General features: G+C 40.8%; 1 protein-coding gene across 4 annotated transcripts in view; it reads left to right on the plus strand.

Moving 5' to 3' along the window:
* The first annotated feature begins 10,806 nt into the window (after positions 1-10,806).
* LOC139410950 (membrane-associated phosphatidylinositol transfer protein 2-like) overlaps positions 10,807-26,774 on the plus strand; it is a 90,610-nt gene continuing 74,642 nt past the window's right edge. For 2 of the 4 annotated variants that reach the window (XM_071156648.1, XM_071156650.1), the window contains exon 1: positions 11,199-11,429. The gene's annotated coding sequence lies outside the window, so the exon portion shown is untranslated. Of the gene's footprint in view, positions 11,430-26,774 lie in introns of all 4 variants that reach the window. The other 2 variants (XM_071156653.1, XM_071156652.1) reach the window with 2 other exon arrangements.

Below are 26,774 nucleotides of genomic sequence, written 5' to 3' on the forward strand. Positions count from 1 at the left end.
CACGTCCACGTGACTAACTGTCTGTAGGAGCAAACTATTTTCATGAACGGGGTTGTGCACCTAATAAACTGGCCACTGAGTGTATGTTGGTGACTAACGTAATTGACATAAGTCACACTGTTATATTTTCAAACCATTCTTTCATTGTATCAGAGTTCAAGTGGAAGTCAAGTGCCTCAGAGTAAATATGCAGAACTGCTATCCATTATTGAAGAGCTTGGGAAGGAGATAAGACCAACTTATGCTGGGAGCAAAAGTGCCATGGAGAGACTAAAGCGAGGTATGTGCTTTCCTATTCATGCACTGTAATGCTAGCGCCTTAGTCCATTCACAAATTTATCTGCCCATGCGGTGGAAATGCCCAGATGGTCTGTCAAAATGTTAATCTTCGCTTGCAATATGGTTCAATATCCTCGCTTGCAATACTTTTGCAATACTTTTTTGACATTTTGAAAATTAAACTTAATTATCATCCAAAAATAACTTAAAGTTGTAATCTGTAGCGTTGAAACTGCCACATCCGTTTGCGATATTACATCAACAAAGACGTTACTTCAAACAACAAATATAGTTTTTTCTCCCTCTGACATCATTGCACACCATTGCACGCATGGTAGAACTATGATTTTTTTAAATGTTTATTATATATTTTTTACCACAATGCAGAATGCACCTCTGCCCCGTTTTCAAAAATAATAACAAATGCGACTGGTGCGACCAATGGCCATGTTTCAACAAATGCGGATCTCAGCTTTAAATGCCAAAGAGCATATGATTTGCACAACTATTTAAGTCAAGTAAGTCATCGTTTTAGTCAAAAGTATGATATATTTGGGCTTGAAGTAGGACTGGGACGACACCAGTATTGCGATACTCTTTAGTGCCGTGGCAAGGAAACAAAGCATGAAGCGGATTAAACTTCTTTAGGAAAACGCCAAATGTTGGAAACAAACATCATTATGTTGTCATCCAGAGTCACATTTATTTATTTTCCAATATATTACATGCAGCAGGTTTTTAAAGGTTCAAATAGTTTGGTCTGCTTCATGTTGTAATTTTTGCCATATAATTTTTTTTGCAATACTGGTATCATCACCTCTCTAGCTTGAAGTGACAAATCCGAACTGCCCACTTCGTGCAAATCCGTGTGAATGCGGTCTTTTCCCATGACATGTAATACAAATTATTTCCAACCTCCATCTAGTTTCAGGGCTGGGTTTTATTTGAATGTTACCACCCACCAGCATGGCATTGTTTATTTATCAGAAACCACTGCAAAGTTATTCCTCTTTGCGACTGAGCCAAACAGTGTCCACTTGGCCGCCTGAGCCATTGAGCAAAGTAAAATAGGGGGAGCAAACTTATGTTTTTGCACCTCCACTTATTGGGGGGAATAATTGTAATAATGCATTGGATAATGTGTCAATTTTCACTTCATTTTGAGCTAGCCTGTGTACAAATTATAATTTTATGTGTGTATATATATCGATCTATCGATAGATATAGATATATATATAGATAGTGCCTGGAAAGTATTCAATCCCCTTGACTTTTTCCACATTTTGTTATGTTACAGCCTTATTCTAAAATTGATTAAATCGTTTTTTCCCCTCATCAATCTACAGACAATACCCCATAATGTCAAAGCAAAAACAAGTTTTACATTTTTTGGGCAAATTTCTAAAAAACTGATATTACATTTACATAAGTATTCAGACCCTTTACTCAGTACTTTGTTGAATCACCTTTGGCAGTGATTACAGCATAGTCTTCTTGGGTATGACACTACAAGCTTGGGGAGTTTCTCCCATTCTTCTCTGCAGATCCTGTTAATCTCTGTCCCGTTGGATGGGGAGCGTTGCTGTAGAGCTATTTTCAGGTCTCTCCAGAGTTGTTCAATCGGGTTCAAGTCTGGGCTCTGGCAGGGCCACTCAAGGACATTCAGAGACGTGTCCCGAAGCCACTCCTCGTTGTCTTGGCTGTGTGCTTAGGGTCGTTTTCCTGTTGAAGGTGAACCTTTGCCCCAGTCTGAGGTCCTGAGCGCTCTGGAGCAGGTTTTCATCAAGGATCTCTCTGTACTTTGCTCCGTACATCTTTGCCTCGATCCTAACTAGTCTCCCAGTCCCTGCCGCCAAAAAACATCCCCACATGATGCTGCCACCACCATGCTTTACTGTAGGGATGGTGCCAGGTTTCTTCCAGATGTGACGCTTGACATTCAGGCCAAAAAATAGTTCAATCTTGGTTTCATCAGACCAGAGAATCTTGTTTCTCATGGTCTGAGAGTCTTTAGGTGCCTTTTGGCAAACTCCAAGCACGCTGTCATGTGCCTTTTACTGAGGAGTGGCTTCCGTCTGGCCACTATCATAAAGGCCTGATTGCTTGAGTGCTGCAGATATGGTTGTTCTACTGGAAGGTTCTCCCATCTCCACAGAGGAACTCTAGAGCTCTGTCAGAGTGACCATCTGGTTCTTGGTCACCTCCCTGACCAAGGCCCTTCTCCCCCTTTTGCTCAGTTTGGCTGGGTGGCCAGGTGTAGGAAGATTATTGGTAGTTCCAAACTTCTTCCATTTAATAATGGAGGCCTCTGTTCTTGGGGACCTTCAATGCTGCAGACATTTTTGGTACCCTTCCCCAGATCTGTGCCTCGACACAATCATGTCTCGGAGCTCTATGGACAATTCCTTCAACATCAGGGATTGTTTTTTGCTCTGACATGCACTGTCAACTGTGGGACCTTTTATATAGACTGGTGTGTGCCATTCCAAATCATGTCCAATCAATTGAATTTACCACAGGTGGACTCCAATCAAGTTGTATAAACATCAAGGATGTTTGATGGAAACGGGATGCACCTGAGTTCAATTTCAAGTCTCATAGCAAAGGGTTTGAATACTTATGTAAATAAGGAATTTCTGTTGATTTTGATTAAATTTACTACAATTTCAAAGTACCAGTCAAAAGTTTGGACACACTCATTCCAGGGTTTTTCTTTATTTTTTACTATTTCCTGCATTGTAGAATAATAGTGAAAACAGAAACTATAAAATTACACATTGAATCATGTAGTAACCAAAAAAAGTGTTGAGCAAATCAAAATATATTTGAGATTCTTCCAAGTAGCCACCCTTTGCCTTGATGACAGTTTTGCACACTCTTGGCATTCTCTTAACCAGCTACATGAGGTAGACACCTGGAATGCAATTCAATTAACCAGTGTGCCTTATTAAAAGTTAATTTGTGGAATTTCTTTACTTCTTAATGCTTTTGAGCCAATCAGTTGTGTTGTGACAAGGCAGGGGTGGTATACAGAAGATAGCCCTATTTGGTAAAAGACCAAGTCCATATTATGTAAAGAACAGCTCAAATAAGCAAAGAGAAACGACAGTCTATCGTTACTTTAAGATATGAAGGTCAGTCAATCCGGAAAATTTCAAGAACTTTGAAAGTTTCTTCAAGTGCAGTCGCAAAATCCATCAGGCGCTATGATGAAACTGGCTCTCATGAGGACCGCCACAGGAAAGGAAGATGCAGAGTTACCTCTGCTGCAGAAGATAAGTTCATTAGTTACCAGCCTCAGATGTCCCAGCCCAAATAAATGCTTCAGAGCTCAAGTAACAGACACATCTCAACATCAACTGTTCAGAGAAGACTGCATGAATCAGGCCTTCTTGGTCGAATAGCTGCAAAGAAAGCACTACTTAAAGACACTAATAAGAAGAAGAGACTTGCTTGGGCCAAGAAACACGAACAATGGACATCTGGCCAGTGGAAATCTGTCCTTTGGTCTGATGAATCCAAATGTGAGATATTTGGTCCCAACCGCCGTGTCTTTGTGAGACGCAGAGTAGGTGAACGGATGATCTCCACGCATGTGTGGTTTCCATCGTGAAGCATGGAGGAGGTGTGATGCTGTGGGGGTGCTTTTCTGGTCAAATCAATGTTTTATTTGTCACGTGCGCCGAATACAACAGGTGTTGTTCACCTTACAGTGAAATGCTTACTTACAGGCTCTAACCAATAGTGCAAAAAAAGGTATTAGGTGAACAATAGGTGACACTGTCAGTGATTTATTTATAATTCAAGGCACACTTAACCAGCATGGCTCCCACACCATTCTGCAGTGATACGCCATCCCATCTGGTTTGGGCTTAGTGGGACTATCATTTGTTTTTCAACAAGACAATGACCCAACACACCTTCAGGCCGTGTAAGGGCTATTTGACCAAGAATGAAAGTGATGGAGTGCTGCATCGGATGACCTGGCTTCCACAATCACCCGACCTCAATCCAAATGAGATGGTTTGGGATGAGTTGGACTGCAGAGTGAAGGAAAAGCAGTCAACAAGTGCTCAGCATATGTGGGAACTCCTTCAAGACTGTTGGAAAAGCATTCCAGGTGAAGTTGGTTGAGAGCATTTTTGGTTACATGATTCCATATGTGTTATTTCATAGTTGAGGTCTTTATTTACACCTTTATTTAACCAGGTAGGCAAGTTGAGAACAAGTTCTCATTTACAATTGCGACCTGGCCAAGATAAAGCAAAGCAGATCGACACATACAACAACACAGAGTTACACATGGAGTAAAACAAACATTTAGTCAATAATACAGTAGAAAAATAAGTCTATATACAATGTGAGCAAATGAGGTGAGATAAGGGAGGTAAAAGGCACAAAAAAAGCCATGGTGGCGAAGTAAATACAATATAGCAAGTAAAACACTGGAATGGTAGATTTGCAGTAGAAGAATGTGCAAGGTAGAAATTATGGGGTGCAATGGAGCAAAATAAATAAATACAGTAGGTGGGAGAAGTAGTTGTTTGGGCTAAATTATAGATGGGCTATGTACAGGTGCAGTAATCTGTGAGCTGCTCTGGCAGCTGGTGCTTAAAGCTAGTGAGGGAGAAGTGTTTCCATTTTCAAAGATTTTTGTAGTTCGTTAAAGTCATTGGCAGCAGAGAACTGGAAGGAGAGGACTATTATTCTACAATGTAGAAAAAAGTAAAAAATAAAGAAGAACCCTTGAATGAGTAGGTGTGTCCAAACTTTTGACTGGTACTGTATATGACCATTTTATAAGTTGTATAATTGTGTGATATGATAGCAATATGATTGCAAACTCGCTCCCCCCGTCACGCCAAAATGAATGGTTTTGACCACTAAAGTTTTGCTTCACTACACTCTCCACTGCTTTGATTGGTGTAAAGTTGGCTAGAAAACACAATAAGATAATGAAAAGTCACCTGTGAAATAAAATTCTAGGAATTATAGTTACATGTAATTTGTGGTATTCATGAGCAAAGTCATTGTAGCCTATCATTTCACTTCCCCTTTGAGAACCATGAGCTCGTGCTGACTTGGCATTGTTGTACTGCGGCTGAAGCCTGCCAGCAGCCTACCGACCACAAGTTTGGACCATTACAATGTGGAAAAATGCATATGAGCTATCTTTCAATAGTTATCCATATTACCGGAGCTTCATCTTCTAATTATTTCTGTCGGATTCGCAGCCGCAATTTATGGAAGATGCCAAAACTTTGCATATCACAATAAAGGGTGAAGTCAAATATGCCAGTGATTTCCATCTGTGGCAAAGTTTTCCCCAAATCAATGCTTAAGACAAATCCAGGTCCTTAAAGGTAACCAGTAGAGAGGTACACTTAGTGTTAGCTCATTTACTACATATTCCCACTGATATTTTTGGTGTAACAACTTTAAGCCTTTTTTTTGGTCCCTCTTGAGTTTTCATTAGCTTATGAAGTGTCGCACAAAATACCTGTGGGAATCGGTTTTAAAAAGGAGTACAGTAAGTGTATTTTCTCTTTTCTCTGTGATGTTAAAGTTCCAAAGGTGTCCATAACCATATCGCAAGCAGGGGTTAACATTTCTAAACATTAAAACAGAGCTTCAGGACTAACACATATTGGCCCAGCTGTGGTCCATATGTTTGACTGAGAACCCTAGGGAGGGCTGTATGCCCCCCCTTTGGTTCTCGAGAGCTTGTGCTTACCTTGTGGAATCTTACAATGCACCATTGGGTTCTGTAAAGTTATAATTTGATGTTTCATGGACTCAAGCTGTTAATTGTGTTTTTACCTTTTCTATTGTTTTTTATTTGAAGGTATCATTCATGCCAGGGGGCTTGTACGTGAATGCTTGGCAGAAACAGAGAGAAATGCAAGATCCTAACAGGCAAAGTGCAATGTTATTGAATTGGACCAACTCTCCAGACTGAAGATCTACAAGACGAAGCTCTTAGTCAATACTTTTATTGGACCAATAAAAACGAAACTTTTACTTTATTTTTTAACTGCGATGGCACATTGGGCTTTGACCAAAAAAGTGACCTATGAGCTGTACTTGACATGAATTTCCTGGTTTTATTTGTGCTCCCCTTGGAAATGCCTAATTTCAATATTGTATGAATAAAAAAAAAAAATGAGAACAAACAAAATGCATGTTATGTAGCAATGCCCCTATCATTTAATGAAACGTGCATGGATTTTATGTGAGTGTAGGGCATTTTGACAATGGATGGGTTCTACCAATAGCTAATATACTTAGTAGCTACTAACTATTACTATAGTAAATATAACATATACTATAATAGTTACAGTATCTTTTTACTATAGTGGCTATAGCATCTTTTAAACATATTTAAGCACGAGTTACAGCAAAAGGGATAGGTGTTTTAACATGTATTTACATACCCTAGCGTTGCTTTCAATTGTATTTGGTTGCACAAAAACAGTCTGTGGGAAGCCAGAAGTTATCCATTTCATCTTACTGTGTCGGTGGGCAGGACTGTTGGTAAATATGGCGGGGGTATTTTGAGACCCCCAAATGACCAACAGTCCTGTCCACCGGCACAAGAAGCCTGGCTTCCCACAGACAATTGTTGTGCAACCCAATACAATAGCGTTGCTTTCAAGTGTATGTACAAAAGGAATAGTTCCAACCACACTTAAACACACCACATTATGGATAAACTATTGTACTAAAGTCATTGTTTGCATCTTTGTATTTATTGCCCAGTGTAATACAACGTATTTCCATTAAAATGATTGAAAATACTGACATCATTCCTCTCTTAGACAGATTGATAACAATATAATTGATTTCAATAGGTGCTCTTTCTTTACAACACAGATCACAATGAGGTAGGACATTTGTTGATCAGTCTGAATTTTGTTCATGCATCCTTTTACCTGGTAAAATTTAAAAAAGCCTTTTCATCCCTTGGTTTGGAATCTGCCAACAGTACCTCTTTGAGCAGTCTTCTCCAACTTCTGTTGCCTTTTTCCTCATCTTGTTACCTTTATATTGACTCATTCTTCAGAAAGTCACGCTCTTCTCCCTTGTAGGTGACCTCAAGATTCTCGCTCATTATCTCCTGAGCTCTTTTCCGGTTTGTGTCCACAGATCTGGTTTGATGACACTAAATTATGAGTATGAGAAATACAAATTTGACAGATTATGGTACCTCCTAAATGGTACAATTTATGGGGGACATAAAATAACCCCATACATCAGATGCCCATGGCTGAGGAAGGATACTGCTAGGTTTCTCCTTGTTTTCCATATGTAAGATTGGCTGTGTTATGGTCATCATGAACTAATACTGTATTTGCTGTATACTTTGGAAGTATTGGAATTAGGCCAAGACTGTAGGCCTATTTCTAAAAGAAATATCAATGGCGAACTTGATCAAATGTCTTTGGAGGTGTCGGCAGATCTGACGGTTTCTGAAACACAAACAATTGCTAACTGTTGTCGACATGTAAACAGACAATTTGAATTCAAAAATGTTTTGCATTTACTTTCTCCCTAACCTAAAACTTTCTTGATAATTCTGAAATAATGTCTACTCAAAAAAATACAGTAGGCCTACTTAGTGATAGCCTATACGCTTCAATGCAAAATACTACTGCTATAAACTGCGCTCCCTTTCAGATACATAGAGAGAAAACTATATACAAATAATCTAATTGGCCCAATTAAATTAAGGATGCTCGTGATTTCAACATCCATTATTTCACCCTTACTCGAAAATATACTGTTTGCATTTTCAACTTTATTTTTCATGTTTACGATATATTTTATTTTAAATTCAATACATATGGCGTGAAATTGGCTCCATACTGTTGCGCACTATCGCCACCACCTGGAGTCAGACGGACCAACACCTCAGTAAAAGATTTGTATAACTAACCCAAGATAGACCAGAGCCTGTCATTTCTAACTGGAGCAAATGTATCATAGTGGGCCGAACAAGCAAGGAGGTTGGCAGAACCAAACACGAGCTAGTGAGAGCCTATTGGCGCATGCTGACATTTATTTGCATATTTCCCTTAGGGCTACTCTATGAGGTGCACGTGTGCAATAAACGATTTTTGAAACTTTGGCAAAGGGTAAAGTCTACTCGGCTTGTTACAGATTCTAGTTTTGGAAACAGAAAGAAAACTATTCCATCGATGAGAAAAGGTGCAAAATGTTGGCCAAAAATAATCTCGCCCCATTTTTTCCACTGGGCTTCCTCTCATCACCATATTTGGTAGTGAGTGGAAACGCCACCCGGATGCTTCACATTTACACATCTGGTGAAATATCTGTCTCATTGTTCTATCTGTGCCTCAGTGAACGCTATCATGGCTGACATTATTTCCATTTGCCCCTTAAAATACATTTTATAGAGCATAATCAAATGGTAAACAGGATATGTTTGGGAAAACAGTAAGACATCACCCTCCATATGCTAGAATTTGTTGACCTATTCACAATCAAACTTTGGTCTGTGAGGGAAGTAGATCTATCTAGTGTTTTTGTGAATGTGTGATGAATGTATAGATAATAGTAATAGGCATTATCTCTCACATAATGGACAACAGAGCAGCCTGGTCCTGATGAAGACTACAATGCACATTCCAGATGTTGACCAAGCATATATTTTAGATTCTTCAAAGTAGCCACCCTTTACCTTGATGACAGCTTTGCACACGCTTGGCATTCTCTCAACCAGCTTCACCTGGAATGCTTTTCCACACATGCAGCGTCATCTGTTCACCTACTCTGCGTCTCACAAAGACACGGTGGCTGGAATCAAAAATCTCAAATTTGGACTCATCAGACCAAAGGGACAGATTTCCACCAGTCTAATGTCCATTGCTCGTGTTTCTTGGCCCAAGCAAGTCTCTTCTTATTATTGCTGTCCTTTAGTAGTGGTTTCTTTGCAGCAATTCGACCACAAAGTCCTGAGTCACGCAGTCTCCTCTGAACAGTTGATGTTGAGATGTGTCTGTTACTTGAACTCTGTGAAGAAAATATTTGAGCTGCAATTTGTGAGGCTGGTAACTCTAATGAACATATCCTCTGCAGCGGCGGTAACTCTGGGTCATCCTTTCCTGTGGCGGTCCTCATGAGAGCAAGTTTTAACATAGAGCTTGATGATTTTTGAGATTGCACTTGAAGAAACAAAGTTCTTGATATTTTCCAGATTGTCTGACCTTCATGTCTTAAAGTAATGATGGACTATCATTTATCTTTGCTTATTTGAGCTGTTCTTGCCATAATATGGACTTGGTCTTTTACAAAATACAGCTATCTTCTGTATACCACCCCTACCTTGTCACAACACAACTAATTGTCTCAAACGCATTAAGAATGAAAGAAATTCCACAAATTAACTTTTAATAAGGCACACTGGTTAATTGAAATGCATTCCAGGTGACTACCCCATGAAGCTGGTTGAGAGAATGACAACATGTGCAAAGCTGTCATCAAGACAAAGGGTGGCTACTTTGAAGAATCTCAAATACTAAATATATTTTGATTTGTTTAACACTTTTTTGGTTAGTACATGATTCCAAATGTGTTATTTCATAATTTTGATGTCTCCACTATTATTCTACAATGTAGAAAATAGTTCAAATTAAGAAAAACCCTGTAGTGAGTATGTGTGTCCAAACTTTTGACTGCTACTGTATATAAAGGTCTGTCTACAAACAATGCCACAACATCTGGCCGCAAGGCCTTACGTTGCTTTATACAATCAACCTGGACTCAAGTGATCACCAGCCGGTCGATCTTCAAGGCATTCCGATCACCAAACATAACGATAAAGCCTTGCGTTCCTATTGCTTTTCATTCTTTCCGCGCATTACGGGAGATGCACTTGATTCAGCAGCCCGAGTCCCGGGAAGGCAAATTCTTCCTATTTTGAACCATTTAATGTGTCTGAAGCTTGTACTCAGCCTACCCGGCAGGCCCAGAGAGCAAATCAGGTGCACCTACAGGTTAACGATGGCCAATCAGATAGCTCAGATCGCGGTGTCGGCACAGTTTCCTTGAGCCAAAGACTGTAAAAAGCCTCGAAAGCACAGCAAACTTGACACTGGGATTTCAAAACTTTTCAAACCATGACTTGAGAGAGACTCAAAGAAATACATCAAATAGGTGCTGTCTTTAAAAAGCCTAGGTAATGTAACCGTTAGCCAATTAACAACACGACATTGAAATTCGTAACATGTCACTTAATTTGTATAGCAAATTTGTACTAATTGTAATTCGTAACGTTTCATTTGAAATATATGATGGACGTCCACAAATTAATACATACCATATGAAACGTAACACATGCAAAATGGTGGAGACAGATTTACATTTACTATGTTATGAGTCCAGGTTGATTGTATGAGTCCAGCTATAGCATTACCACTGTCATATGCACAACCTGAATTTTTCCTTGACGTCACTTTATCCTTTCATAAGAATGCATCATATTGCTCTGTTTGCGGAAATAGGTTGTGCACGATCATTTGGCCAACAGGAGGCGCATTCCATTTGACCTGAGCGCGAGAGGGAAGCAAATGCATAGCTGTGGTTCACGAATAGCGAACAAGATTAGACGGCTCTCCGAAGCTCAGGATGGCGAGTCTCTTCACCATATACTCTTGATTCAGGAGGAAATACGAACTTCTATTTTACCAGTGTTTGAATCCGCTGCACTATCTGAGCGTCTCTTTCGCTTGAGGGGGAACTGAAATGAAGGCAGAAGGCAACTCGTGTGTGTGAATTACTATTGGATACAGTGAAGTCAAGGACGTTCAGTACATGGCTTTTCCGTCGGTGTACTACCATAAAGCTTAGGGCCACCGTAGTTATTTGGTCAAGGAAATGTGAGGACTTGGATGCAGCTCGAGACTGATGATGAGTTGTCCCTAATTCCTGTTTTACATGAAGTCGTTAAACTATCAAACGGCCTCAAGACAAAGGAAAGGAAACGGTCTCAATTAATTGTGGGCTACATTGTAACATTTCAAGCTGGTATTAAATGCCACCCTGTATTGTATTTCTATGTCTGCTGAGTAGAGGAATAAGCACGCGCTCTTGAAAAACAGAGGGAATGGGCCAATGAACTTTGATTTTGGGTGAGTACTATAGTATTCTATTTCAGCGTACTGGTGTGCATCCTTTTTATCCAGGGTATGCGTTGAGCATTGCAATCCATTAATTTGTGAATAAAATGCCGTGATGTTGCTAGGTAACTGACTTGGTGTAAAGATGGTGGGTTTACTTTGGATCACACTGAAAATCTAGGAACAATGTCAGTCCTTTCCCCTAACAGAACAGCAATTCAATATCCAATTGCAAATTAAATGTTCACAATGTTTCCATCATAGCTCATGATCAGATGTAAGTGTATGTCTAGTAGGTGAATGATGCGATGCGGTAACGGGGAATCGGGGTTTGATTCCGGAGAGGGAGCTTGAGAAACGGCTATCACATCCAAGAAAGGCAGTCAACAAGTCACTATCAACAATGTCTTCATCAGCACACTAAAGAGATCAATTAATGCACGAGATAACTAATGAACTACTCTGGATTTGTTGAAAAGAGACGCATTGCTTTGGGGAATGGTTTCATTGTTGCCTCAGCCTGTCACTTGTAGTGGTGCTTGTTATCATCTGAAGATTGTGTAACATGTTGCACATGCGAGGTGGAAATAAAATCCGAACACTACCTTTAATGTCTTGAGAATCTGCAGCTATGGATTCATTTCTAATTCATCAGACACATGCACAACTAAGCCCAAACCATGCTTATCTCTAGAAAAGGGATGGGCAACTTTGGGCCACAAAAAAATTGAACTCACCCTGAGGGGCCGCTGTGGGTCTATTTACCCACATCCATACCCACACATGCAGTCTGAGCCGGCCTGAGCCTTTTGGGGGCCCTAAGTGAATTTGCTGCAATTATACCCGTTTTGCCAGGAAATAATGATATTGATTAGATCAGTTATACATGGTAACCTCTTAGAGTGATCTTGTGTTTTTCATCCAGATTTTGTAATGGTCTCTCATCAGTCTTTTTAATAATTGGAATTATTAAGCTCTGACTGCAGCATCACCTGCATGTTTGTTTCGCTTGATTAGTCTGCCCAACTGAAGAGTGATGTGCTATCCATCAATTTTTGTTAGTACTATATTGTGAACTCCTAACCATGTCTCTTCATGCAGCTGTCAGTTTGGTTAGGTTCTGTGGGCTTCCATGGTGAGGTGCACTCCCCACTCTACAGGGTGACTCATTCTCCAGTGCTGAAAGGGGGCTGTGGCCACTGCTGCCCTGATGATGGTTCTGCACTGAAGGGCAGACTTGATGCAATGCCACTGTTCTGATGGGTGTCCGCTCTACCACAGGGGCACTGTACCCAAGGTTGCCCCTTCTCCCAGTGGTACCATACTGAAAGCATGCACATTCTTTCAGGAAATGTATGATTGTCGGGCCAAAAGGCGCACGTTTCCCTTTATTTTGTTGACAAAGTAGCTGAACCCCCCTACTGTAGCAGGTTGTGAAGACCCTCCAGGCTTGTGCAAAGGGCAACATGTCGTCTCTCAAGCCACACAGCTTCAACACACTGATAGAGCGGACGTCCTCCTCAATGACCATTGTTCCATTGGATTTAAGTCACTTTCTGACTGCACCCATTTTTGATTAGAACAAAACTTTCCATACATATTTGCCCATGGTAGAAGTAATCAAAGTTACTTTTTGGATGTAAAATGCCAAAACATTCAGGAGAGGTGTGGCATATCAAGAAGCTGATTTAAACAGCAAGATCATTACACAGGTGTACCTTTTGCTGGGGACAACAAAAGGCCACTCTAAATTGTACAGTTTTGTCACACAACACAATGCCACAGATGTCTCAAGTTTTGAGGGAGCGTGCAGTTGACATGCTGACTGCAGGAATGTCCACAAGAGCTGTTGCCAGAGAATTGAATACCAATTTCTCTACCATAAGCCGCTTCCAACGTCGTTTTAGAGCATTTGGCAGTAGGTCCAACCAGCCTCACAACCGCAGACCACGTATATGGCTTCGTGTGGGTGAACAGTTGCTGACACAATGCTGAGTAGCCTCGTATCACTGCCAAAAATAAAAATTCAGCGAAATAGCAACACGATGTCAAATACAGGTAGCCTAGTCAAATAATTAACATCCAACCACATTAACCGTTACTCTCTCGTGGGAATTCCACTAACGGTACGTATGTAGCCAAACATAGCTGCTGCTCTTTCCGTTTGCTCTAAAATTGATAAAGGGTTACAAAAGTAAGGCCTGCGTCTATAGAGACACATACCAGCTCTACTGGCAGTACTGCTACTACCAGCAGTTCTACATAGTTTGTATAGTACTGCATAGTTTGAAAATGTGAAGATAAAAATATATATATGTGTGTGTGTGTGTGTGTATCACATTTTATTTGGCATACCACAGTTAGGGAATACCTGCTCTACAGCATCTGGTGTCTGCTGTGGTATTGGGCTGTTATATGATGGACCACATTCATGCTCCACCCTGCCAAACCTCAGCCAGGGGAGAGGACAGGAACCTCTAGTGCTCTGGTGTGCTGTGATGTACATAAACAGTCAGGTGCCAGGTCGTGATCTTGTCCATACAGTACAGTACTGCACATACAGTACCAGTCAAGTTTGGACACACCTACTCATTCAGGGGTTTTCTTTATTTTTACTATTTTCTACATTGTAGAATAATAGTGAATACAGCAAAATGAAGAAATTGTACATATGGAATCATGTAGTAACCAAAAAGATTTTAGATTCTTCAAAGTTTACCTTTGCCTTGATGACAGCTTTGCACACTCCTGGCATTCTCTCAACCAGCTTCACATGAAATGCTTTTCCAACAGTCTTGAAGGAGTTCCCACATATGCTGAGCACTTATTGGCTGCTTTTCCTTTACTATACGGTCCAACTCATCCCAAACCATCTGAATTGGGTTGAGGTCGGTTGATTGTGGAGGCCAGGTCATCTGATGCAGCACTCCATCACTCTCCTTGGTCAAATAGCCCTTACACAGCCTGGAGGTGTGTTGGGTCATTGTCCTGTTGAAAAACAAATGATAGTCCCACTAAGCGCAAACCAGATGGGATGGCGTATTGCTGCGGAATGCTCTGTTAGCCATGCTGGTTAAGTGTGCCTTGAATTTGAAATAAATCACCAACAGTGTCACCAGCAAAGCACCATCACACCTCATCCATGCATCACGGTGGGAACCACACACGTGGCGATCATCCATTCACCTACTCTGCTGGAACCAAAAATCTCAAATTTGGACTCATCAGACCAAAGAACAGATTTCCACTGGCCTAATGTCCATTGCTCGTGTTTCTTGGACCAAGCAAGTCTCTTCCTATTATTGGTGTCCTTTCGTAGTGGTTTCTTTGCAGCAATTCGACCAGGAAGGCCTGACTCACGCAGGCTCCTTGGAACAGTTGATGTTGAGATGTGTCTGTTACTTGAACTCTGTGAAGCATTTATTTGGACTGCAATTTCTGAGGCTGATAACTATAATGAACTTATCCTCTGCAGCAGAGGTAACTCTGGGTCTTCCTTTCCTGTGGCGGTCCTCATGAGAGCCAGTTTCATCATAGGGCTTGATGGTTTTTGGCCTGGTGGCCAGCTTGGTGGTTCTAAACTTCTTCCATTTAAGAATAATGGAGGCCACTGTCTTCTTGGGGACCTTCAATGCTGCAGAAATGTTTTGGTACCCTTCCCTAGAGCTGTGCCTTGACTCAATCCTGTCTCGGAGCTCTACAGACAATTCCTTCGACCTCATGACTGTGTTTTTGCTCTGACATGCGCTGTCAACTGTGGGAACTTATATAGACAGGTGTGCCTTTCCAAATCATGTCCAATAAATTGGTATTACCCCAGGTAGACTAGAGTAAAGTTGTAGAAACAACTCAAGTTTGATCAATGGAAACGGGATGCACCTGAGCTCAATTTTAAGTCTCATAGCAAAGGGTCTGATTATTTTTTTTTCAAAAGTGGCAAAGTGTCTGTCTTCACTTGTAGTCTGTGAGAAAGACCCGATCACATGATAGAGAGCCATGTGAGTGAGAGGTGCTTCAGAGCACGCAGTATTCAGGGAGAAGGGAACAACGGCCACTGGCCGCAAAAGGCATGGATTTTTTTAGGGTGCATTACGACCACATACAGGGGATGGCGCCTGGAATTTCGAGGCATTATCAAGTGTTTTTCAAATTGTGAATGAACGACTGATTTAAGTGTGTACAGCCTGCGTAACAAACAAAGCAGAGCTCATTCTTTTCAAGCAACTTTTTTTCAAATCTTCAGTAGTCGCATCATGCAGCCTTAAAATGTATTAAAAATCAAAACATATAGCCCAACATTTGCAGAACAAATAAAGTTACAATAATAACTCTAAATTAAGCATATAGGAGTCCATATTTCTTTGTTAACCGCTCAACACAGAATAGCATACTAAAAATAATATAACGCCATGGAATTGTAACCAAATCTTCTCTGCTTAATGAACTAGTGTAGCCCACAGCCATATGGTATAGCCAGATCAGGACCTAACAGAAGGACAACTCATGGTATGCTATTCTGTTATGAAATAGACTACATTTTCTTCATATCACATTTCTGTAGACCTGTCTAAAATAAATAATGGATTTATTGTGAAGGTCTAGGCTATGTTACGTGGTTTAATACTTTTTAAAATGTAGATGTTCCAAAAGGTCTGCATCAGTGGCTTGAAGACTGTGTGGAAGCCAGGAGATGCTAAATGTGTTTATGTTAATTAATGGTCAATTGCCATGAGACCAACAGCGATTTGCTTGAGAATCACCGGCTGATTAAATTTCGTGACCGCCAACAGCCCTAGTTCTCACACAGCAGTTATGCACAGATGTGTAGTGCTAGGATCCTTTCTCCCTCAGGCAGTGTTAGTCTAATCTCGGTTAACCCAGAACTAAAGTTTTGCGTAGTTGGTTAGATGCTCAATTAAGTTCAGGGTACATACATGTTAAGACTAGAGATTGAATGAGGATCGGAAACTAAACAAAGAGCTCCACCCTCTCGCTTTGCAAGTTACTGGCAAGTCTATGAGCCAAATGTCCCCTCCCCTTCTAAAATGTGGAAGATTCTAACACCTGTGAAATTGTGATTTATCCAAATAACCAGTGATAAAAAACCCGAGCACTGAAACCAATACAACTCGATCTTACGAATCATGTTGTATTATGACAGTTCTATGGTACCATTTTATGTTTACGTAGTATGTCCACTAGAGATGAGTGTTTGCCACACCCCTCAGAGGCAGTCTTAACCTTTTGAAACTCAAGCCTTTCAAAGTCCTGTCTACGCAATTTCTGTTTTGGAGATGACAGAAGCATGTCTGTTCTTTCTCTGTTACACTGTGTGCACTGAACTGACATGCATGATTGTTGATGATTGTTGATGACACTCCGATGTTCAGATTAAGGGAATGAAATAGTCTGTAATGCGCAGCGGAGCTTAACTTCTTAACTCAGACAGCGGTGTGTAGTTTGCTGTAGCTGCTGGCAAAGTAATGACAACATCAAGCTTGTGACTCTCTGCATTTGCTGTTTGTTTTGGTTGTGTTTCAGATTATTTTGTGTCCAATAGAAATGAATGGTAAATAATGTATTGTCGTTTTGGAGTCACTATTATTGTAAATAAGAATAGAATATGTTTCTAAACACTTCTACATTAATGTGGATGCTACCATGTGGTTAATGATGAGTGAGAAAGTTACAGATGTGTAAATATCATACCCCCAAGACGTGCTAACCTCTCATTACAATAACAGGGGAGGTTAGCACTTTTTTTGGGGGGGTATGATATTTGTGCATCTTACTTTCTCACTTATCATTATTCAGCCTACAATCAGAACACATTTTTTTTTTCTCAGAGTGCGGGTGGAGCAGGAGAGAGTGGCTCGCTCATCACAACAGCAGGCCACAGCTAAAAAGGTGCATGACAGACAGGCGGAGGGCAGAGACTTTTATTACAGGAATAACTGTTTGACCCAATCATGGTTTCAGTTTGGAATGAGGTGACCATGTAGAATGTGCAGCTCGCACCGATGCGACCAATTTAAAAATGTAACTAGCACAACCAGGTCAAAGGGTCACAAAATGTGTGTGTGTGTGTGTGTGTGTGTGTGTGTGTGTGTGTATATATTTTATATATATTTTATATATATTTTATATATATATATATATATATATATATTTTATATATATATATATATAATTTTTTTTTTATATATATATATATTTATATTATATACATACATATACACACACACACACAGAACAAGTTCGGAGTAGGCAAGGAGTGTGATAGGCCAGTGGTGAGGAGGTTGAAACTTGAGAGCTCCTTCACCCTGAGGGGTGTGTGTGTCCAGCTAATCCAGCACAGTGGAGCATCAGGGCCCTGGGTCACAGCATGCCTCTCTTTTTACACTGCACTGAGTGGGATTCTGAGTGGGAGAGGTGGACAGGAGGCTAATTGTGTGTGCGTTCGTGCGTGCTCATAGGAGCTCATCAGACATTTTTATTTTCTTGTTTTGGTTCCGCCTGCAACAGGGAGCTCATGTTTTCTTAATTTCCTTTCTGGGAGAAACAAACGGAAGGAGCAGAAGCACGTTTGTGTACAACTCATATTCATCATTGACCAGATTTGTTTACACTTCATATTACATCTACTGTGTGTAATGAGTTAAGTTAATCATTCATTATATTATTATTAGCCATTCATTCATCATGACACTTGATATTGTCGATACTTACCATCAGCAATTAGGGATATGTTTGCAGAAAATGACTGGTATCCGGCTGTGCAACCACTGCCAACATATAATCGTTTAGTCTTTTTAGGGGGAGATCAGCTTTAATATTGCAGATAGATTGTAGCTTCCATCAATGTAATCACTTTCAATCCCCTTAACTTTTTTTGCAAATATGTGTGTGTGTAGTGCAATGTAATATAAATATATATATATATATATGCATACTCAGCAAAAATAGAAATGTCCTCACACTGAAATGTCCTCACACTGTCAACTAACAGAAATGGAATAGTGTCCCTGAACAAAGGGGGAGGGGGGGGGGGGTCCAAAATCAAAAGTAACAGTCAGTATCTGGTGTGGCCACCAGCTGCGTTAGGTACTGTAGTACATCTCCTCCTCATGGACTGCACCAGATTTGCCAGTTCTTGCTGTGAGATGTCACCCCACTCTTCCACCAAGGCACCTGCAAGTTCCCGGACATTTCTGGGGGGAATGGCCCTAGCCCTCACCCTCCGATCCAACAGGTCCCAGACGTGCAAAATGGGATTGAGATCCGGGTTCTTCGCTGGCCATGGTAGAACACTGACATTCCTGTCTTGCAGGAAATCACACACACAGAACGAACAGTATTTGCTGGTGGCATTGTCATGCTGAAGGGTCATGTCAGGATGAGCCTGTAGGAAGGGTACCACATGAGGGAGGAGGATGTCTTCCCTGTAACACACAGCTTGAGATTGCCTGCAATGACAACTAGCTCAGTCCGATGATGCTGTGACACACCTACCCCAGACCATAACGGACCCTCCACCTGCAAATCAATCCCGCTCCAGAGTACAGGCCTCGGTGTAACGCTCATTCCTTCGACGAAAAACGTAAATCCGACCATCACCCCTGGTGAGACACAACCGCAACTCTTCAGCGATGAGCACTTTTTGCCAGTCCTGTCTGGTCCAGCGACGGTGGGTTTGTGCTCATAGGCGACAACGTTGCCGGTGATATCTGGTGAGGACCTGCCTTACAACAGGCCTAAAAGCCCTCAGTCCAGCCTCCCTCAGCCTATTGCGGACAGTCTGAGCACTGATGGAAGGATTGTGCGTTCCTGGTGTAACTCGGGCAGATGTTGTTGCCATCCTGTACTTGTCCCGCAGGTGTGATGTTTGGATGTTCCGATCCTGTGCAGGTGTTGTTACACGTAGTCTGCCACTGCGAGGACGATCAGCTGTCCGTCCTGTCTCCCTGTAGCGCTGTCTTAGGCGTCTCACAGTACGGACATTGCAATTTATTGCCCTGGCCACATCTGCAGTCCTCATGCCTCCTTGCAGCATGCCTAAGGCACGTTCACGCAGATGAGCAGGGACCCTGGGCATCTTTCTTTTGCTGTTTTTCAGAGTCAGTAGAAAGGCCTCTTTAGTGTCCTATGTATTCATAACTGTGACCTTAATTGCCTACCGTCTGTAAGCTGTTAGTGTCTTAACGACCGTTTCACAGGTGCATGTTAATTAATTGTTTATGGTTCATTGAACAAGGATGGGAAACAGTGTTTAAACCCTTTACGATGAAGATCTGTGAAGTTATTTGGATTTTTACAAATTATCTTTGAAAGACAGGGTCTTGAAAAAGGGAAGTTTATTTTTTTGCTATGTATGTATGTATGTATGTACAGTGCCTTGCGAAAGTATTCGGCACCCTTGAACTTTGTGACCTTTTGCCACATTTCAGGCTTCAAACATAAAGATATAAAACTGTATTTTTTTGTGAAGAATCAACAACAAGTGGGACACAATCATGAAGTGGAACGACATTTATTGGATATTTCAAACTTTTTTAACAAATCAAAAACTGAAAAATTGGGCGTGCAAAATTATTCAGCCCCTTTACTTTCAGTGCAGCAAACTCTCTCCAGAAGTTCAGTGAGGATCTCTGAATGATCCAATGTTGACCTAAATGACTAATGATGATAAATACAATCCACCTGTGTGTAATCAAGTCTCCGTATAAATGCACCTGCACTGTGATAGTCTCAGAGGTCCGTTAAAAGCGCAGAGAGCATCATGAAGAACAAGGAACACACCAGGCAGGTCCGAGATACTGTTGTGAAGAAGTTTAAAGCCGGATTTGGATACAAAAATATTTCCCAAGCTTTAAACATCCCAAGGAGCACTGTGCAAGCGATAATATTGAAATGGAAGGAGTATCAGACCACTGCAAATCTACCAAGACCTGGCCGTCCCTCTAAACTTTCAGCTCATACAAGGAGAAGACTGATCAGAGATGCAGCCAAGAGGCCCATGATCACTCTGGATGAACTGCAGAGATCTACAGCTGAGGTGGGAGACTCTGTCCATAGGACAACAATCAGTCGTATATTGCACAAATCTGGCCTTTATGGAAGAGTGGCAAGAAGAAAGCCATTTCTTAAAGATATCCATAAAAAGTGTTGTTTAATGTTTGCCACAAGCCACCTGGGAGACACACCAAACATGTGGAAGAAGGTGCTCTGGTCAGATGAAACCAAAATTGAACTTTTTGGCAACAATGCAAAACGTTATGTTTGGCGTAAAAGCAACACAGCTGAACACACCATCCCCACTGTCAAACATGGTGGTGGCAGCATCATGGTTTGTGCCTGCTTTTCTTCAGCAGGGACAGGGAAGATGGTTAAAATTGATGGGAAGATGGATGGAGCCAAATACAGGACCATTCTGGAAGAAAACCTGATGGAGTCTGCAAAAGACCTGAGACTGGGACGGAGATTTGTCTTCCAACAAGACAATGATCCAAAACATAAAGCAAAATCTACAATGGAATGGTTCAAAAATAAACATATCCAGGTGTTAGAATGGCCAAGTCAAAGTCCAGACCTGAATCCAATCGAGAATCTGTGGAAAGAACTGAAAACTGCTGTTCACAAATGCTCTCCATCCAACCTCACTGAGCTCGAGCTGTTTTACAAATAGGAATGGGAAAAAATGTAAGTCTCTCGATGTGCAAAACTGATAGAGACATACCCCAAGCGACTTACAGCTGTAATCGCAGCAAAAGGTGGCGCTACAAAGTATTAACTTAAGGGGGCTGAATAATTTTGCACGCCCAATTTTTCAGTTTTTGATTTGTTAAAAAAGTTTGAAATATCCAATAAATGTCGTTCCACTTCATGATTGTGTCCCACTTGTTGTTGATTCTTCACAAAAAAATACAGTTTTATATCTTTATGTTTGAAGCCTGAAATGTGGCAAAAAGTCGCAAAGTTCAAGGGGGCCGAATACTTTCGCAAGGCACTGTATGTATGTATGTATGTATGTATGTATGTATGTATGCACAGTTGAATTCGGAAGTTTCCACTCTTAGGTTGGAGTCATTAACACGTTTTTCAACCACTCCACAAATTTCTTGTTAACAAACTATAGTTTCACCAAGTCGGTTAGGACATCTACTTCGTGTATGACACAAGTCATTTTTCCAATAAATGTTTACAGACAGATTATTTCACTTATAAATTCACTGTATCACTATTCCAATGGGTCAGAAGTTTACATACACTAAGTTGACTGTGCCTTTAAACAGCTGGAAAATTCCAGAAAATTATGTCATGGCTTTAGAAGCTTCTGATTGACATAATTTGACATAATTTGAGTCAATTGGAGGTGCACCTGTGGATGTATTTCAAGGCCTACCTTCAAACTCAGTGCCTCTTTGCTTGACATCATGGGAAAATCAAAATAAATCATCCTAGACTTCAGAAAAACAATTGTAGACCTCCACAAGTCTGGTTCATCCTTGGGCGCAATTTCCCAGTGCCAGAAGGTACCACGTTCATCTGTACAAACAATAGTACGATAGTATAAACACCATGGGACCACGCAGCCGTCATATCGCTCAGGAAGGAGACGCATTCTCTCTCCTAGAGATGAATGTACTTTGGTGTGAAAAGTGCAAATCAATCCCAGAACAACAGCAAAGGACCTTGTGAAGATGCTGGAGGAAACTGATACAAAAGTATCTATATCCACAGTAAAACGAGTCCTATATTTACATAACCTGAAAGGTCGCTCAGCAATGAAAAAGCCACTGCTCCAAAACCGCCATTAAAAAAAGCCAGACTCCGGTTTGCAACTGCACATGGGGACAAAAATCGTACTTTTTGGAGTAATGTCCTCTGGTCTGATGAAACAAAAATAGAACTGTTTGGCCATAATGACCATTGTCATGTTTGGAGGAAAAGGGGAGACTTGCAAGCCAAAGACCACCATCTCAAACCGTGAAGCACGGGTGTGGCAGCATCATGTTGTGGGGGTGCTTTGCTGCAGGAGGGAATGGTGCACTTCACTAAATTGATGGCATCATGAGGAAGTAAAATGATGTGGATAGCAACATCTCAAGACATCAGTCAGGATGTTAAAGCTTGGTCGCAAATGGTTCTTCCAAATGGACAATGACCCCAAGCATACTTCCAAAATTGTGGCAAAATGGCTTAAGGACAACAAAGTCAAGGTATTGGTGTGGCCATCACAAATCCCTGACCTCAATCCCATAGAAAATTTGTGGGCAGAACTGAAAAAGCATGTGAGAGCAAGGAGGCCTACAAACCTGACTCAGTTACACCAGCTCTGTCAGGAGGAATGGGCCAAAATTCACCCAACTTATTGTGAGAATCTTGTGGAAGGCTACCTGACACATTTGACCCAAGTTAAACAATTTTAAAGGCAATGCTACCAAATACTAATTGAGTGTATTTCATTAAATGGTACCCGCAAAAAACCTGTTATGGCTGCATCCCTTTGTTCTCAATTTCTGCCTGAAGACATACCCAAATCGAACTGCCTGTAGCTCAGCCCCAGAGGCAAGGATATGCATATTCTTGGCATCATTTGAATGGAAACATTCTGAAGTTTGTGGAAATGTTAATTGAATGTAGGAGAATATAACACAGTAGATCTGGTGGAAGAAAAGAGAAAGAAAGAGCATACGTTTTCTGTTTTTATTGTTGTAGTATCATCTTTCACATGTACTAGAATAGCCACACAGTCAGATAGGATGCTGGAGATCATTTTGATGGATAACACAAGAGGGCAACTGTAGTTGTGCAAAGTTTCAGACTGATAACTTCAGGAATGGGTGAGCTACATAACATTTAGCATGAAGTCACCCAGGTGTCCCACACAAGTTGCCCAAATGTACCCAAGTGGCCGAATTGGTGAAATGACCTATAACTATATACAGCAGTGCAAATAACTATATACAACATATCAAAAATAAATTCTAACACACACACACAAAAAAAATGTTTAAAAAATTTTTTGAAAAAAAAAAAAAAAAAAAAAAAAAACAGTACACCCCTTGGAAATCCTCGTCATAATATTTTGCTGCCTGTGCCCTGTCCCATAGCAGTCTCTCTGATGTAAAGCAGAGGCAAACTGAACAAGTGGTGTATTTCATGCGACACAGAACACAACGACGCCTCCATGCTGTGCCCTTTTGGCCCTGAGGCACAGTCATGCCTGCAGTAATGAACTGTGGCATATGAACACCACTGGGGGCACAGGTAGAGCACAGGTAGAGCGGGCTATCACTGTGAAAGAAAACATAAACAAATATTTGTATTGTATGAGCCTTTTATCATCACATAAAATAAACAGATATGTATTGTATAGAGCAGAGGGAACAGTCACTAAGGTGTTCCATTCAACTCCGGCCATTGTTGTGTGTGTGTGTATATAAATATATATACACACACCCAAACAAACCAACACACACACAAAAACTACACATTTCATTGCAAAAAATATATATACATTTTTTATATATAAATATTTTTTTTAATATTTCATAAAACGGCATTAGCACTTACCTGTCCAGAAGTACGTCCTGTCCTTGCATAAACAGCTCCTCAGTTCGTTTGAATCATAACACTCCAAGATTCCTCAAACAAAAAAATCTGTCTCACTTTCACTTTTTCACTTTCACTTTAGAGTTTGACTTTGATTTACATGATTTATTCGCCATGATATCTTCAATGAAATCGTTGAAACTACAACTTTCCGAAATACAGCTGCGCGTAAAAAGCCTTACAGCAACTCCTCTGATCGTCAAGGCGAGAATGGAGTTCCCTGCGCGTGCGATTACAAACAAGGAATTGTGGTCCAACCCCAAACCATTACATACTGGCGTTTACCTCAGCTCATTGGCTGTCTACCCAGCTAGATTTCAAGAAGATCAGTGGTCATTGGGCAGAAATGTAGTCAATCAATGAAGCTTCGCTAAAATTATTGGTGCGTAAGGTAGTCATTTATCATTGTCTTCAAATCAGCTCACTTCGGTCAATTCTCCCCGCAAAAAAAACAATGACGTTTGGCTGTGTTGCAAACATCCAGAGGAATGCACTGAAACCCACCATGACTAGATAAACAATTGTTTACAGGGGCGATTCACGCCGAATGCTCCGTAAAAAATTGATAGAGATGGAATTCACGGCACAAACGGTTTACAAAATGTTGCGATTTAGGCTATAAAAATTTGATTTTATCAAAGAAAACGGCACTTCATTTGATCAATGGGACACTCAGGAAGAGAAATAAGAGCAAGATATCAGAATGTAAGTCATAATTTTACCTTCAGATGTGAATGTGTAAAAACTGTCATGGCGGAAAATGTTTGTTCTTGATTGCTCTTCTCAAACAAAAGCATGGGATTTGTTCTCTGTAATAGCTATTTTAAATTGGAAAACTGTGTTTGATTACCAAGATTCTAATCTTTTGAAGGATGTAAGACACTTACATTTTCAAGAATGTTTAATGTTACGAAGTTGTATTTTTAGTTGTCACTCCCTTTCCCCTGATGTTGGTCCCTGTACGGGGATCGCAGCCATAACAGGTTATGTCAACAGTGAAGAGGCGACTCCGGGATGCTGGCTTTCTAGGCAGAGTTCCTCTGTCCAGTGTCTGTGGTATTTTGCCCATCTTAATATTTTCTTCTTATTGGCCAGTTTGAGATGTGGCTTTTTCTTTGCAACTCTGCCTAGAAGTCCAGCATCCCGGAGTCTCCTCTTCGATGTTGACGTTGAGGCTGGTGTTTTGCGACTACTATCCTATGAAGCTGCCGTTACGGACTTGTGAGGCATCTGTTTCTCAAAGTAGACACTAATATACTTGTCCTCTTGCTCAGTTGTGCACCCGGGCCTCCCACTCCTCTTTCTATTCTGGTTAGAGCCAGTTTGCGCTGTTCTGTGAAGGGAGTAGCACACAGCTTTGTACAAGATCTTCAGTTTCTTGCCAATTTCTTGCATGGAATAGCCTTCATTTCTCAGAACAATAATAGACTGACGAGTTTCAGAAGAAAGTTCTTTGTTTCTGGCCATTTTGAGCCTGTAGTCAAACTCACAAATGCTGATGCTCCAGATAGACGCCTAAAGAAGGCCAGTTTTGTTTCTTTAATCAGGACAACAGTTTGCAGCTGTGCTAACATAATTGCAAAAGGGTTTTCTAATGATCAATTAGCCTTTTGAAAGGATACACTTGGATTAGCTAACACAACGTGCCATTGGAACACAGGATTGATGGTTGCTGATAATGGGCCTCTGTACGCCTATGTAGATATTCCATTAAAAATCAGCCGTTTCCAGCTACAGTAGTAATTTACAACATTAACAATGTCTACACTGTATTAATGATCAATTTGATGTTATTTTAATGGACAAAAACAAGGCAATTTCCAAGTGACCCCAAAGTTTTGAACGGGTCAGTTTGTGTATATATGAGTACGACACACACACTTATTCAAGGGTTTTTCTTTATTTTTACTATTTTCTACATTGTAGAATAATAGGGAAAACATAAACTATGAAATAACACATGGAATCATGTAGTAACCAAAAAAGTGTTAAACAAATCAAAATATATTAGATTTGATTTGAGGTTCTAGTAACCACCCTTGATGACAGCCTTGATGACAGCTTTGCACGCTCTTGGCATTCTCTCCACCAGCTTCATGAGGTAGTCACCTGGAATGCATTTCAATTAACAGGTGTGCCTTGTTAAAAGTTAAATTGTGGAATTTATTTCCTTAATGCATTTGAGCCAATCAGCTGTGTTGTGACAAGGTAGGGGTGGTATACGGAAGATAGCCCTATTTGGTAAAAGACCAAGTCCATATTACGGCAATGACAGCTCTAATAAGCAAAGATAAACGACAGTCTATCGTTACCTTAAGACATGAAGGTCAGTCAATACGGAAAATGTTTCAAGAACTTTGAAAGTTTCTTCAAGTGCAGTCGCAAAAACCATCAAGCATTATGATGAAACTGGCTCACATGAGGACCACCACAGGACAGTTACCTCTGCTGCAGAGGATAAGTTAATTAGTTACCAGCCTCAGAAATTGCAGGCCAAATGTATGCTTCACAGAGTTCAAGCAACAGACACATCTCAACATCAACTGTTCTGAGGAGACTGTGTGAATCAGGCCTTCGTGGTTGAATTGATGTAAAGAAACCACTACTAAAGGACATCAATAATAAGAAGAGACTTGTTTGGGCCAAGAAACACGAGCAATGGACATTAGACCGGAGGAAATTTGTCCCTTGGTCTGAAGTTCAAATTAGAGATTTGGTTCCAACCGCCGTGTCTTTGTGAGA

The sequence above is a fragment of the Oncorhynchus clarkii genome, chromosome 6 (assembly GCF_045791955.1).
Source record: "Oncorhynchus clarkii lewisi isolate Uvic-CL-2024 chromosome 6, UVic_Ocla_1.0, whole genome shotgun sequence".
Taxonomy (NCBI): Eukaryota; Metazoa; Chordata; class Actinopteri; order Salmoniformes; family Salmonidae; genus Oncorhynchus; species Oncorhynchus clarkii.